Source organism: Acinonyx jubatus, chromosome E3 (assembly GCF_027475565.1).
Source record: "Acinonyx jubatus isolate Ajub_Pintada_27869175 chromosome E3, VMU_Ajub_asm_v1.0, whole genome shotgun sequence".
In the NCBI taxonomy this organism is placed as follows: Eukaryota; Metazoa; Chordata; class Mammalia; order Carnivora; family Felidae; genus Acinonyx; species Acinonyx jubatus.
Window position 1 is genome coordinate 25,650,661 of NC_069398.1, and position 15,782 is coordinate 25,666,442.

The 15,782-nt window shown below is 50.0% G+C and overlaps 1 long non-coding RNA gene across 6 annotated transcripts in view; it reads left to right on the forward strand.

Annotated features, from left to right (window-relative positions):
- LOC106977526 (uncharacterized) overlaps window positions 1-15,782 on the forward strand; it is a 54,388-nt gene that overhangs the window by 29,915 nt on the left and 8,691 nt on the right. For 5 of the 6 annotated variants that reach the window (XR_008294724.1, XR_008294722.1, XR_008294723.1 and 2 more), the window contains 3 exons: window positions 32-265; window positions 8,368-8,696; window positions 11,220-12,858. This is a non-coding gene — a long non-coding RNA (uncharacterized LOC106977526). Of the gene's footprint in view, window positions 1-31; window positions 266-8,367; window positions 8,697-11,219; window positions 12,859-15,782 lie in introns of those variants that run through there. The other variant, XR_008294727.1, reaches the window with a different exon arrangement.

Below are 15,782 nucleotides of genomic sequence, written 5' to 3' on the forward strand. Positions count from 1 at the left end.
CTCACTTTCTCTCTTAAATCATTCTTTCCAGGGGGAATCATGCTGCTATATGTGAGCAGCCCCGTGGAGAGGCCCAGATGCTGGGAAAGTGAAGCCATTGGCCAACAGCCAAGTGAGCGAGCTTGGGAACAGATTCTCCTGCCCCGATTCCAGGAGGTGACTGCTACCCAACCATGGCTGGAGTGCAAGCTCCTGGGACGCTCACAGCCAGAAGCACTCCTCCAGCTGCTCCTGGATTCCTGACCCTCAGAACCAATACTAGACAGTAAGTGTGTTTTTCCTTAATTTATTAAAAAAAAAATCTATTAAAAACAAGCAAAAAAATAACTCTACACCTAGCAGGGGGGTGGAACTCACGACCCTGAGGTCAAGAACTGTATATCGTACCAACTGAGCCAGCCAGGTGTCCCCGCTCCAGTAAGGTTGCTAAGCTATTAAGTTTCAGGGCTCTTGTTTCACAGCAAAATGGAGAGCAAGAGACACGCCAACTCTTCCACTCAGTAAGCCACTTAGGGGAAATCTTAACTTCAGACACAGAAGCAACGAAGGATGTATCTAGAGGATGTTTATTGCCACTGCCTTTGCCTCAGAAAAATATTGGGCATAATTAGAAATGAGGGTGATACCATTCTGTGGGACCGTTGCGCAGTTTTTGACAGGTCTGTAGTGTCAATCTGGAAAGATCCACAGCTTGTCAAGCGGGGAGCAAAACGGTTGTAGAATCACGTGTATGGTATCTGTGGGAGCCATTGCTGGATGTAACTCCTCAACATCTCTCCTCCACTTCCTCCTTATTCACAGATCATGTTTCCAGCTCCCAAACTAAAATCTCGGGGCACCTGGTGGCTCAGTTGACTGAGCGTCAGACTTTGGCTCAGGTCACGATCTCGTGGTTCCTGAGTTCAAGCCCCACATCGGGCTCGCTGCTGTCAGCGCTTCAGATCCTCTGTCCCTCTCTCTCTCTAACAACCCCCCACTGCTTGCAGTCTCTCAAAAAACAAAACCAAAAACACCAAAACACTAAAATCTCGGTTTCTCAGCTTCCCTCGCAGCAGCCAGGCACAACCACGTGACATGTTCCTGGCTAATGAGATGTAAGCAGAAATCCACAGGAAAGTTACTGGTTTTCTAGTAGCATGTACTACACATATAACCAGAGTCAGCCGGTACGTGCCTGTCCCCTTGTGCCTGCCTTCTTCCTCCTGCGTGGAACAGACTTGGTGCCCGGAGGGCAGGGCCGTCTTGTGACTGTGGGGACCCAAGTCACACTCTCAGGATGGGGAAGCATAAAGGCATGGAGCATGCGGCTTCACGGCCACGGCACCGTGCACTGTGTGACCCCAAGCTTGTTGTCACCTGAGAAAGAGGCAACATATTTCTCAGTGAAGCCACTGTTTAGGTTTTGAATGTAATCTCCCGGTTACCGTTTTCATCTAAAAGAAAAAAGGGAGAAAAGTCATGTGTATGTGTATGTGTGTGATTACTTACATGAGCATGGTGATGTAGGAGGACACATAGCTCACTGTTAACATTGACCGTTAGGGGCACCCGGGTGGCTCAGTTGATTGAGTGACCAGCTTCGGCTCGGGTCGTGATCTCTCGATTCGGGAGTTTGAGCCCCGCATTGAGCTGCTGTCAGTGTGGAGCCTGCTTCGGATCCTCTGTCTCCCTGTCTCTCTTCCCGTCCCTTGCTCGTGCACTCTCTCTCAAAAATAAATAAAAAATAAAAATAAACTAAAAACAAACAAACAAACAAACATTGACAGTTCACTGCAAGGGGTAAGACTGGAGGCAGAGGACAGCTGATGAAGTTTTTATTTTTACTCTGTTTACATCATTATACCAAACATTTGTTAATTTTGTGACACACTATAATAATGTCCACAAAGCTTATAAAAAGAGAGGAAGAGTCGATGTGCTGGCTGGCTCAGTCAGAAGAGCATGTGACTCTTGATCTCAGGGTTGTGAGTTCAAGCCCCACATTGGTTGTAGAGATTACTTAAATAAATACTTTTATTATTTTTTTTAACTTTTTTTTTTAACGTTTATTTATTTTTGAGACAGAGAGAGACAGAGCATGAACGGGGGAGGGTCAGAGAGGGAGACACAGAATCTGAAACAGGCTCCAGGCTCTGAGCTGTCAGCCCAGAGCCCGACGCGGGGCTGGAACTCACGGACCGCGAGATCATGACCTGAGCTGAAGTCGGCCGCTTAACCGACTGAGCCACCCAGGCGCCCCAAATAAATACTTTTAAAAAAAAGGAAGAGTCACATATACTAAAATACATGTTATATATATATATATATATATATACACACAATATATATATATACACACACACACACATATAATACATACGTATGTAATATACACACATATATAATATATATAATACATAATTATAGAGTATACCCACACATATAATATTTACACACGTATATAATATATTTATAATATATTTATATATAATACATAATTATATAGTATGTATGAGAGAGAAAGAAAGAGAAAGTGTACGATAGCATTCTGGAATTACTGGTTATCACTCGACCAGCTCAAGCTCAAGGCAAAGCCGGTCCTCAGTGACTGGGCCGGTGCCTCCCATAATGCAGGGAGCTAGGAGTGGACAGTCTGAGCAAATGGAATATTTGGTATAGTTCTGCAGTTTGAGCCAACACTACAAGCTTCAGATTTGTTGCACAGGCTTTGGTGTGGAGGGCCAGATACTCAGGAGATCATCGGGACCCCACCAGGAGGCCCGGAGGCACAGGTGCAGCCCGGCAGAGAAGGGAAACAGACAGGGAAGCTGGGGTCTGGGGTCCGGGGCCAAGGGATGCAAGGCAGGGCCCTGGCCTGTGACCTAGCACGGCTCTCGCACAGGGCGCTGGTCCGGGCTCCCCAGAGATGGGTCCGTCTTTTCAGGAACAGGCCTTAGTCACTTTCCCCGCTCCGAGGACCTGGGCTTGTAGCTGGATCCCACCGTACAGGCACCTGAGCAGGGCTGAGGCACATAGGAACCGGGCGTCTAGACCAAATCACAGTGTCGTGCAGCTGACTGTGGACGTGACATATGTCTTCTTAGTCAGTGGCTCTTTGCTTCCTGGAGCCTTCATGGCTCCTATTCTGTGCTGGGCCCCCGTGCAGCCAAGGGGTTGGAGGTGGGGGCGACAGGGCTGCTGTCGTGGACCCGCCTCCCTCCCCCGTCCCTCCCACCGCACTGATTTCCTCTCTTGTGGCCCCAGGGGTTTCCTGTTCTCTCCCCTGTCTGAACAGCTTCCCCATTTCTTTTGCAACATCTTGCAGCAGGTGTCTGGCTTGCTCCTGCTCTCGGAAGCTCAGACAGGCTGGGACCTAGCAGAGAGCCTCCGGGTTTGGTCCAAGGTGTACCATGGGAGGAACAGCGGCTCAGCCAGGCGGCCCGGCCACGTGCAGGGGGAGCCCATGGAGGGGAAGGCGCCATTTTCCCGAACTGGGTTATGACCCAGATATCACACGGAACAGATTTACACTAAAGAATTCTTTGTCGCTTATCTAAAATTTCCATTTAACTGAACATCCTGTATTTTTATTTGCTAAATCTGGCAACCTGATCTTAAGACGGCTCAGCTTTCAAAGTTCTCTAATCAGATGTTCCAGAAAGGGAAGAGAGGGAGGAGAGAAGACGGCAGGAAAGAAAAAACTCCCCTTGGAGAGAGAGAGCCGGTGTGTGACTCCACAGCTGTTCCTTCCCTCCCACCCCCGAGGGCCAGAGACTGAGGCCCCAGGGGAGAGGGCAGGGCTGGGAGAGGTACCCGGTGCCAATCCCTGGCTCAGCCACCAACTTCCTGTGGGTCACCCTGGGCAGTGGCTGGGCCTCCCTGGGCTCCCTCGCTGGCATCTGTGGCCTCTAGCACTCACTCACTCATCACATTTGTCCCAAGCACCCACACATACCCCTGCTGTGTGCCAGACCAAGTCTCAGAGAGGAGCCCTTAAGCAGCTGGCTGGCTGATGGCATGCGGAGGATATAGACATGAAAACGGATCCCCAGGATCCAGGAATATGGAATTTCCACTTCCCTCCTTCCAAGGGAGAGCTACTCAGTCCCGGCCGGGCCCTGCACCTGCCCTCTTCCTCTTCCTGGTACCCAATGGCTGCTCGGGGATCTGGGAGGGCTCCCTCCCAGGGGCATTGGCTGTCGTGGTGCTGCCGTCCTCAACTGAAAGCCCTCCACGCGGCCATGCCTTGTCCGGTGACCCCAGAATTGTGGCTGTGAGCTTCAAGAGCAGTGAAGTGTTCTGGGGGACTTGCTTTCCCTGGACCAGCTGGGTCGGGTTGATCAAGGCAAGCTTGCATCTTTCAGATGCCCACCTAGGTGCCCAGGGGCTTCAGATCTCCTGGTGGGCTGAGGACAAGACAAAGGTGGGAGTCTTTGAAGGGCAGACCCAGGGTGTTGTTAATACTACCTGTTTTTCCCAGCATGTTCCCATGGCGGGGGAAAATGGAAGGAGGGAATTTGATTTTGATGACCAGGGGAGCCACCATTCACCTCCACACAGCAGTCAGGATGCTTAAAAAAAAAAAAAAAAGTTGTTTTTTTTTTTTTTTTAATTGTGGTAAAAAAATATATATAATATAACATTTACCATTTAGGAGTACAACTCAGTGGCATGAAATACATTCACAATGTGATGCAACCATCGCCCCTATTTCCAGAGCTTTTTCATCATTCCAAACAGAAACTCTGTACCCATTAAACAATAATTCTCCCCTTGGGGCACCTGGGTGGCTCAGTCAGTTGGGCGTTCGCCTTCGGCTCAGGTCATGATCTCGCAGTTCACAAGTTCGAGCCCCACATCCGGCTCTGTGCTGACAGCTCGGAGCCTAGAGCCTGCTTCGGATTCTGTGTCTCCCTCTCTCTCTGCCCCTCCCCGATTCATTCTCTTTCTCCCTCTCTCTCTCTCTCCCTCTCTCTCTCTCTGTCTCAAAAATAAATAAGTGTTAAAAAATTGCTTGAAACAATAATTCTCCCCTCTTTTCCCTCCCCTCCCAGCCCCTGGTCACCTCTAATGTACTTACTGTCTCTATGAATTTTCCTGTTCTCAACCTCATCCAAGTGGAACCACACCCAATCTGTCCTTTTGTGTCTGACTGCTTTCACTCAGCATACTTTTTTTTTTTAAGTTTTTATTTATTTAAGTAATCTCTACATCCAACATGGGGCTTGAACTCACCACCCTGAGATCAAGAGTCGCAGGCTCTTTCAACTGAGTCATCTCGGCGCCCTTCGGCATAGTGTTTTCAAAGAGCATCCCTGTGGAAGCATGTATCAGAGCTTCATCCCTTTTTATGGGTGAATAATGTTCCATTGTGTCCCTGTAGAGGCCATGTCTGGCTTATCAATTCATCTGTTGGTGGGCACTTGGGTTGTTTCTGCCTTTCGGCTCCCCAGAGTGGGTATTGCTGGGTAAGAAGAACAACTCTGTTCTCGACTACAACACGCTACACTTCTGCTCATCAGATGTGAGGGGTTTTTCCAAAACCAAACAATTCTCAGATGCCGGCAAGATGTCCTACAATTTAACTCAATGCTGACACTCTTGACTCGCAGTTAACATCAGATCCCACAGGCTGAGGGCTCGGTCCTATAGGATGACCCCCAGTTCAGACACCTGCGCTTCTGATGGGCCAGCTATAAATCGGAGGTTTCCGTGACCCCCTCCTCGAGTTCAGGCATTTGCCAGAGTGGGTCACAGAACTCGGGAAAACAGTTTACTTATTAAATTTCTGGATTTATTACAAAGGATACTTAAGGACATAAATGAACAGCCAGGTGAAGAGATACATAGGGTGAGGTCCAGAAGGGTCCAGGCACAGGAGCTTCTGTCCCCGTGGAGTTTGGGGAAGGTCACCCACCCATGTGGATGCATTCTTGTCCACCAACTGGAAGGGCTGTGAATGCGTACTGTCGGGATTTTATCTATCTATCTATCTATCTATCTATCTATTTATTTATAAATGTTTTTATTTATTTTTGGGAGAGAGAGAGACAGAGCATGAGTGGTGGAGGGGCAGAGAGAGAAGGAGACACAGAATCCGAAGCAAGGCTCCAGGCTCCGAGCTATCAGCACAGAGGCCGACGCGGGGCTCGAACTCACAAACCGCAAGATCATGACCTGAGCCGAAGTCGGATGCTTAACTGACTGAGCCACCTGGGCGCCCCATATTTTTAAGTTTATTCATTTATTTTGAGAGAGAGCGAGTGTGTTGGGGGTGGGGGGAGAGGCAGAGAGAAAGGGAGAGAGAGAATCAGAAGCATGCTGTGTGCACTGTCAGCGTGGAGCCAGATGTGGGGCTCGATCTCACGAACCGAGATCATGACCTGAGTTGAAATCAAGAGTCTGCCTCTCAACCAACTGAGCCACTCATGTGCCCCAGTGTTTAGGAAGGCTTTCACTGATAATTAATTCAGTCTCTAGCCCCCTCCCTTCCCTGGGAGTCGGATGTGGCCATCCTTAGGGGCTTTCCAAAAGCCATCTCATTAACTGAACTCCAGTGTTACCAGAAAGTTCCCAGGGTTTTAGGTGTTGGTACCAGGAATGCAGGTGAAGGCCGAAATATATATATTTGATTATATAACACTATCCCACCGGGTCATATGATGATTTTTTTTTTTTTAACTTTTTTTCCCCTAAGTTTGTTTATTTATTTATTTATTTTTAAATGTTTATTTTTGAGAGAAAGCACGAGCAGGAGAGGGGCAGAGAGGGTGGGACAGAGGACCCCAAGTGGGCTCTGCGCCATCAGCTCGGAGCCCGACGCGGGGCTCGAACCCACGAACCGTGAGATCGTGACCTGAGCCGAAGTCAGACGCTTAACCGACCGAGCCACCCAGGCGCCCCTCATGTGATGATTCTATGTTTAGCCTTCTGAGAACTTGTTTCCCCTCGTGGCTGCACCATTTTACATTCCTGCCAGCAATGCATGAAAGTTCTAGTTCTCACACATGCCCACCAACACTTGTTATTTTCTGTTTTATTCTTTACAACTGCCGTCCTAGTGTTACCCATAACTGGGTCTGCCTCGTGGTGGGCATCAAAGCCAAAAGACACAACGAAGCCAAAGAAAGGAAGGGTATTACTTGCGACAAGTAAATGAGGACCCTGGGACCATCTCCCAAAGTGGTGTCTCCTCAAACCACAGAACTGGGAAGTTTTAAGTCAGGGATGCATACAGATTCGTGAAGGGGCTTGTGCAGTGGGGGATTCAGCTGGGAAATAGGGCAGGTCGTCTTAAGGTGATCTGTCTGTCCAGGTCGAAGGCACGAGGGCCAGCAAGGGTCGGCCTTGCCAATTCTGTGACCACGCTTGAGTTTCATTTATTTTTATTACTTACTTTTTTTAAATGTTTATTTATTTACTTTGAGAGTTCTGCGTCAGCGCGGAGCCTGATGCGGGGCTCGATCCCACAAACCGTGAGATCGTGACCCGAGCTGAAATCAAGAGTCGGACACTTAACTGACTTGAGCCCCTCAGGCGCCCCGAGCCAGAGTTTTGACCCTGTAAAGATAACTCAGGAATGTGTGTCAGGTCGATCTTGATGTTGAATCAGCCCTGGGAGTTTTGTCACTGATTTGTTGCCCCTGATATGATTAGGTTATCTCCTGGCCTGACAGTGGCTGTTTGTTCTTATTCTTTTGTTCCCTTTAAATCAGTTCAGGATATCCCAGGAAGCTCTGCAAGAAATGTGCTTTGGGTCGGGCGCCTGGGTGGCTGAGTCGGTGAAGCACCCGACTCTTGATTTCAGCTCCCGTCGTGATGGCACGATGCGTGGGGTCGAGCCCCAAGTCGGGTCCGTGCTTTGAGGGCAGAGCCTGCTTGGGATTCTCTCTTTCTCTCCCTCTCTCTCTCTCTCTCTGCCCCTGCCCTGCTCTCTCTCAAATAAATAAACATTTAAAAATAAATAAATAAATAAATAAATAAATAAATAAATAAATAAAAGTTAAATGAAAAAATTAAAACAAAACCAAACATAAATTGAAATCTGTTACTCCCCTGACCAGATGGACTCTGGCTGTGTCCTCCAGGCCCTCCGGTGAAGTCTCACCTCTGCTCACCTCTCCAGCCTCACGGCCCTCTCCCCTTCACCCAGCGCTCACCACCTTCGCAGAAGGCAGGCCTCTCACCTGCACTGCACCCACCCCCCCCCCCCGCCCAATCTCAGGGACCATTCTGTGCTTCCTCTTTCTGGGGGCATCTGTCTTCCTCGTGCTCTTGGCCTGGCGGACCCCAGCCTTGGTCCCTACACCCCGTTCACGTTCCTTCCTGGCTCTGGGCTGCATTTGCGGTCGGGAGTCCGCTGTTTCACCTGCTTCTTGTCCATCCCAGGCAGGAGGCTCCGGGTCTTGGCAAAGCACGTGGCTGATGCTTGTTTCATGGCCAGATGAGCCAACGAATTGTCTCTCCCGTGGGCTCGCGGCCTTTTGGGAAGACACCGTGGTCACTTCTACCTCCCACCCCTGACAGCCAACCCAGGAGGCCGTGTCTCACAAACGTACCAAAGTCACACCAGGGAACTCCCCAACCACTGCAGTCCCTTCCCTGTTTGCAGATTTTCTTCCAACTGTTCTCTTCCTTTGGATCCAGGGAACCAAGGTGCTGAGGTCCTGAGGACACCCTGAGGACACCCAAGGTCCCGGAGAGGAGAAACCTCTCAGGTAATGGGTGTGACAAGTGGGAGCTCACCCAGAGCACTGGGAACATCTCTCTTTCTCCATTTTATTTTATTTTATTTTATTTTATTTTATTTTATTTTATTATTTGAGAGAGAGAGACAGAGTGCACAGTCAGAATATTTTTATTTACTGATTTTTGGCGGGGGGAGGCAGAGAGAAGCAGAGAGAGGGAGAGAGAGAGAATCCCAAGCAGGCTCTGCACTGTCAGCGCAGAGACTGATGTGGGGCTCGAACTCACAAACTGTGAGATTATGACCTGAGCCAAAGTTGGACGCTTAACCCACTGAGCCACCCAGGTGCCCCAGAGAGAAAGAGAATCTGTGAACAGGTTCCGTTCTCAGTGTGGAGCCTGAGGCAGGGCTCAATCCCACAACCCTGGGATCATGACCTGAGTCCAAATCAAGAGTCAGAAGCTCAACCGACTGAGCCACCCAGGGGCCTCTCTCTCTTAAAAAAAAAACAAAAACATATATTTGGGGTGCCTGGATGGCTCAGGCGGTTGATTGTCTGACTTTGGCTCAGGTCATGATCTTGCGGTTTGCGAGTTCGAACCCTGCGCCAGCCTCGCTGCTGTCGGCACGGAGCCCGCTTCGGGTTCTCCGTCCCCCTCTCCCTCCCCTCTCAAAAATGAATAAACATTCGAAAAGTAATAAAATAAAAAATATATATTTGTCGAGGTGCCTTAGGAGCATCTCTTGTTAGGTGGTGGGGCACGAGTAAAAGAAAGAGAAAAAGTCCCAGAAGCAAAGGAGACAGAAGCAGACTGCAGCCACAGAGCTGGCCAACTACAGGACCACACAGGAGGGTAGAGCAGGGAGAGCTTGTGGGGAAGGACAAAGCATCAGAGACCAAAAAAACCAAGAGGCAACCTACTGAATGGGAGAATATATTTGCAAATCGTGTATCTGATGAGGAATTAATATCCAAAATATATAAAGAACTCTTACAACTCAGTAGGCAAAAAAAAAAAAAAAAAAAAAAAAAAAATCCAATTAAAAAAGTGGGCACAGGATCTGAATAGACATTTTTCCAAAGAAGATATGCAGGTGGCCAACAGGTACGCGAAAAAGTGCTCAGCGTCGCTCACCATCAGGGAAATGCAAATCAAAACCACAGTGAGATCTCACTGCCTGCCTGTTAGGATGGCTTGTATCAAAAAGACCAAAGGCAGCCAGCGTTGGCGGGGGTGTGGAGAAAACGGACCCCTCGTGCACCGCCGGTGGGAATGCAAATTGGTGCAGCCACTGTGGAAAACAGTGTGGAAGTCCTTCAAAAAATTAAAAATAGATCTACCATATGATCCGGCAGTCCCACTTCTGGGTGTTTCTCTGAAGGAAATAAGAACACTGACTTGAAAAGATGCGGACAGCCCGTGTTCACTGCAGCATTATTCACAGTAGCCGAGACATGGAAGCAACCTAAGTGTCCATCGATGGGTGGGTGGGTGGGTGGATCAGTGGGTGAAGCTCGCGACTCTTGTTGTGAGTTGGCGTCCCACATTGGGCGTAGAGATTACTAAGAAGAAAGGAAGGAAGGAAGGAAGAGAGAAAGAAAGAGAATGTGGTGTGTATATACAATGAAATGTTAATCAGCAGTAAAAAAGGAGGAAATCCTGGCATTTGTGACAACATGGATGGACCTTGAGGGCATTGGGCTAAGTGAGATAAATCAGAGAGAGAAAAATACCGTCTGATCTCATTTATATGCACAATCTAAAACAACAACAACAAAACTCCCCAAACTCTCAAGAACCAAAGTCCTAGGGGTGCCTGGGTGGCTCAGTCGGGTAAGCAACCGACGTTAGCTCAGGTCATGATCTCATGGTTTGTGGGTTCGAGCCCCGCGTCGGGCTCTGTGCTGACAGCTCCGAGCCTGGAGCCTGCCCGGATTCTGTGTCTCCCTCTCTCTCTCTGCCCCACCACAGCTCACACGTTGTCTCTGTCTCTCAAAAATAAACATTAAAAAAAAAACAACAACTAAAATCCTGGATACAGAGAACAGATAGGCGGTTGTCAGAGGTGGGCGGTGGGTGAAATGGGTGAAGTTACACCAGTTATAAAGTAAACAAGTCCTGCGGGGGTTGGTGCCTGGGTGGCTCAGTCTGTTAAGTATCCAACTCCTGATTTTGGCTCAGGTCATGATCTCAGGATTCGTGAGATTGAGCCCTGTGTTGGGCCCCAGCCTGACACTGCGGGGCCTGCTTGGGATTCTCTCCCCCCGTCTCTCTCTGCCCCTCTCTCGTTCGCGTGCTCCATCTCAAAATAAATAAGTACACTTAAAAAATAAATAAATAGTACAGCATGGTAAGGGTGGGTTAAAGGGAAAAAAAAGCAGGCTTGAAGAAGGATGGCCGATTTCCTGAGCAAGGAAGTCCTGTATCTCAGAGACTTCATAGCGTGACATCTTCAAGCCTGCAGAGAGCAAAAGAACATTCTTTTAGCTGGAGGATATTTAGGAGATATCAGGAGCTTCTGTTTTAGGCCAGGCCTTCAATATCTTTTTCAGGGGACAATGGCACGTGGCGTTGAGAGCACCTGCTGGGCTGGGCTGGCCTTGGGAGGACCCTTCTGTTGGATCGTAAAGCGGGGCGGCCCCTTGTCAAGCAAAGGAAAGGGGAAGGGCCAGCCAGGCAGAAGGCCTGGGCAGAGGTGTGGGGGTACAAGAGGCTCTAGAATGTTCTGAGAACAGTGAGGACATTGGTTTGGCTGGAGCTCAAGGCACAGCGGGAGATACGGAAGGAGCTAGTGGCCGGGCCTCGGGTGCCAGGGTGAGGCCCGTGGATTTCCTCCTGGGGCAGCAGAGGCTGGAAGGGGTGAGCATTAGCAGGGGTGGCGCATGCTCAGAGCTGTGGCTCAGGTCAGCTCCTCGATGCTGCATTTTCTTTTTCAGAAGCCAGTTTCTCAATATCCTCAAGCGGGGCTCTACACTGCAGTCGGGGATTGCGACACCTCCTCTAACAAGTTTTTAAGTGTGGGTGAGCGTGTGCCTGTGTGCATGACCGTGTATGTGCGAGTGTGTGTGAGTGTGACTGTGTATGTGTGTGTATGAGTGTGTGCCTCTGGTCCCTCCAGCTGTGGCCTCCTGATGATGTTCCTTTCCTGTGGGCTGAGAGCAGTGTCTGGTCTGAGCAAGCCCGAACTAGCTGGTACCCATTTCTTCCTTTTCCAATGTACCTGTGTGTGTTTGTTTTTTTAATGTTTATTTAAAAAAAAATTTTTTTTAACATTTATTCATTTTTTGAGAGACAGAAGGAGAGCACAAGCAGGTGAGGGGCAGAGAGAGGGGGAGACACAGAATCCGAAGCAGGCTCCAGGCTCTGAGCTGTCAGCACAGAGCCCGATGTGGGGCTCGAATTCATGAAATGCAAGATCATGACCTGAGCTGAAGTCGGATGCTTAACCGAGGGAGCCACCCAGGCACCCCTTTATTTGTTAATTTTTGAGAGAGAGATAGAGTGAGTGAGCAGGGAGGGGCAGGGAGAGAAAGAGAGAGAGAATCTTAAGCAGCAGGCTCCGCACTGCCAGTGCAGAGCCCGATGCGGGGCTTGAACCCACGAACGGTGAAACCATGACCTGAGCCGAAATCAAGAGTCAGCCGCTTAACTCACTGGGCCACCCAGGCACCCTGCCCTGTACTTGTGTTCTTTAAACAAGGGGCACCTGTTCTTTAAACAGGGGGCACCTGGCTGGTTCAGTCAGAGGAGCATGCGACCCTTGATCTTGGGGTCATGAGTTCGAGCCCCCCCCCTCCGTCGCGTGTAGCAATTACTTAAGTCAATAATAATAATAAACTTTAAAAAAAGGCGGGGTAACGGAAGAGAAGCTTCCCCGAGCCTGAAGTTGCCTGCTGCTTTTCCATCCATACTGGGAAGGGCAGTTGAGCGCAGGATCCCCCCTGAGGTGGTCTTGGTGGCTTGAATCTTAGCTTTTTGTTTCCTTTCAAACACTTGTTTTAAGTTTGTTTGTTTATTTGGGGGGGGGCGGGGGAGGGGTAGAGAGAGAGAATCCCAAGCAGGCTTTGCACTGATAATGTGACTCAGGGCTCGATACCCACAAACCGCGAGATCATGACCTGAGCCGAAATCAAGAGACGCTTAACGGACTGAGCCACCCAGGTGCCCCTAAACATTCTTTTCTAAAATCTGTTTATTTTGGAGGCACCTGGGTGGCTCAGTCCGTTAAGTGCCTGACTTCGGCTCAGGTCACGTCTCGTGGTTCGTGAGCTCGAGACCCACATCGGGCTCTGTGCTGCCAGCTCAGAGCCTGGAGCCTCCGCCTCAGATTCTGTGTCTCCTTCTCTCTCTGCCCCTCCACCACTCACGCTCTGTGTGTCTCTCTCTCAAAAATAAATAAACATTAAAAAAATTACTTATTTTTCTTTAATTAATCTCTACACCCAGTGTGGGGCTCGAACTCACAATCCCAAGATCAAGGGCTGCGTGCTCCTCTGCTTGAGCCACCCAGGTGTGCCTTGAATCTTTGCTTTGAATCCTGGCTTGGTGCTCAGTTTTTCCCGGTCGTGTCACCCGGGATCGAACCCTTGATCTTTCTGAATCTCAGGTTCTTCATCTGTGAAAGGAAGAAACGTTTACTTTGCAGGGCTGTGAGAATTAACGGTGCACACAAAATCTTGCTTGACGTTAGGCTGTGACGTTGTAACATTTAGTGTATTTTTGATGTTTTGATGATTTTTGCAAAAGTTGCATCCAAGGCGGGGCACCTGAGTGGCTCAGTCATTTAATGGTCTGACTCTTAATATCAGCTCGGGTCATGATCTCACCGCCCTGGGATTGAGCCCCACTTCAGGCTCTGCTCCGAGTGTGGAGCCTGCTTAAGATTCTCTGTCTCCCTCTCTCTCTCTCTCTCCCTCTCCCTCCGCCCCTCCCCTGCTCACGTGTGTGTGCGCATGTTCTCTCTCTCTCTCTCTCCAAAAAGTAAAGAAACAAGCGTAAGCAAGGCAGAGTGCTTTTGGTTCCTCTTCCGGCACCTCGTGTTTCTCCTAAGTCCCATCACCTGCATCTCAGGTGAGCTGTTTCAGGGACATCAGTGTCGAAATCTCGGGCCTCTGGAGTGCAAACACGTGGCCAGAAATCAAGAAAGCGAGCTTTCATGGCAGCACAGGCAGAGGCACCGGTCATGGTTCCCCCATGATGGATTCCGGAGGTGGAGGTAAGGTGGGGGCGAGGTACTGGAGTCACGTGGGAGGACTTAGGGCGGAGGGATCATCCGTTCTCTGCTCCTCGTGCAGATGGGTGTGATTGATTCATGAATCCCTGAGGCCACAGCGAGCAGTACTCCCGTCCTGGGCTCTGGGCTAAGTACCAGGGTACACGGTCCCCGCCATCATAAAGCTTAAGGCAGGGGTGGGGGCACCCAGGCGGCTCAGTCGGTTAAGCGTCCGACTTCAACTCAGGTCATGATCTCACAGTTCGTGGGTTCGAGCCCCGCGTTGGGCTCTGTGCTGACAGCTCGGAGCCCGGAACTTGCTTTGGATTCTGTCTCCCTCTCTCTCTGCCCCTTCCCCGCTCGCGTCTGTGTCTCTATCTCACAAATAAACATTAAAAAAAAATAAATGAATTTTAAAAATCGTGGGGTGGGGGCAATCTGCTTTGGACTGGGTGTTCTGGAAAGGCCTTTTGAGGAGGGCACATTTCGGTGACGGGTAAACCCGGGAGGAGGTGCCACGCTGAGTTGGGAAGGGAGGGGGCCGCGTGAGGAAATGGAAGAAGGAGCCCCCCAACCCCACGTGAGGGAAAGGCGGGAAAGGCGGCACAGCGCAGACAGCCCTGAAGATGGCATCTGAGAAGCACGAGGCAGAGGCGAAATCATGCAGAGAGTCTGAGGGTCACTGGGTCCTGGTTTTGTTTTATTTATTTTTATTTATTTTGAGGGAGAGGGCAAGTGGGGGAGGGATAGAGAGGGAGGGAGACAGAGGGGCGCCTGGGTGGCGCAGTCGGTTAAGCGTCCGACTTCAGCCAGGTCACGATCTCGCGGTCCGGGAGTTCGAGCCCTGCGTCAGGCCGTCAGGCTCCGGGCTGATGGCTCAGAGCCTGGAGCCTGTTTCCGATTCTGTGTCTCCCTCTCTCTCTGCCCCTCCCCCGTTCATGCTCTGTCTCTCTCTGTCCCAAAAATAAATAAACGTTGAAAAAAAAAAAAGAGAGGGAGGGAGACAGAGTCCCAGGCAGGCTCTGCGCCCTCAGCACAGAGCCTGATGCGGTGCTCGAACCCACGAACTGTGAGATCATGACCTGTTAAGTCTTGCCAATGGCAAGAGTCAGTGGCTTAACCGACCGAGCCACCCAGGTGCCCCCGTTGGGTCCTGTTTGGATCCACATCTCAGCTTCTTCCCACATCCCCACCTCGTACCCTCAGACATCACCCGGGACGTTGCCAACAGGAATGGTACATTCTGAGAGCCGCCGCCCTGCCCCTCCACTGACCTTGTGCCTCCGTTTCCACAGTGAAGAATATTTTTTCCCCAAAGAGCATTCCCTTTTCACTGAGCCACTCCATATGGCACCACAAAATTAAAATAAGTGAAGGGCTACTGTCCCTCTCCATCCTGGCTGGGCTAGGTGAGACACCTTGTGGTTCAGTAGACATCCCTTAATAAGCTTTTTATTTTTAAGTTCTCTCTGTACCCAGAGTGGGGCTTGAACTCATGATTTTGAGATCAAGAGTCACGTGCTCTACCGACTGAGCCAGCCAGGTGCCCTGTAAAGCTCTGACTGCTTAAGAGAAGATCCTTTGCAGGATTCTAGCAAAGCCTCTGCCCCTGGAGCTCGGGATCACCCTTTTCTTAGCAGAAGGGAGGCACCTGGGCGGTGAGGGAGGAAGGCTGCAGGGGGAACAGGTGCTGGAGAGCCGTCCCTCCTTCCCCTCCCCTCCCGCCTCGCCCTAGCTTTGTCCCTGCGCTGATTATTGCTTTATTACTGTTTTCAGTCAGATATAATTCCGGCATTTTCTACAATCTTGATCTTTTCACTGATACCAGATTTTTGTACAAAGATTTGTATATAAAATGATTATGTACCCACCAGAATACATTCCCCAGCAATTAGAACGTTTA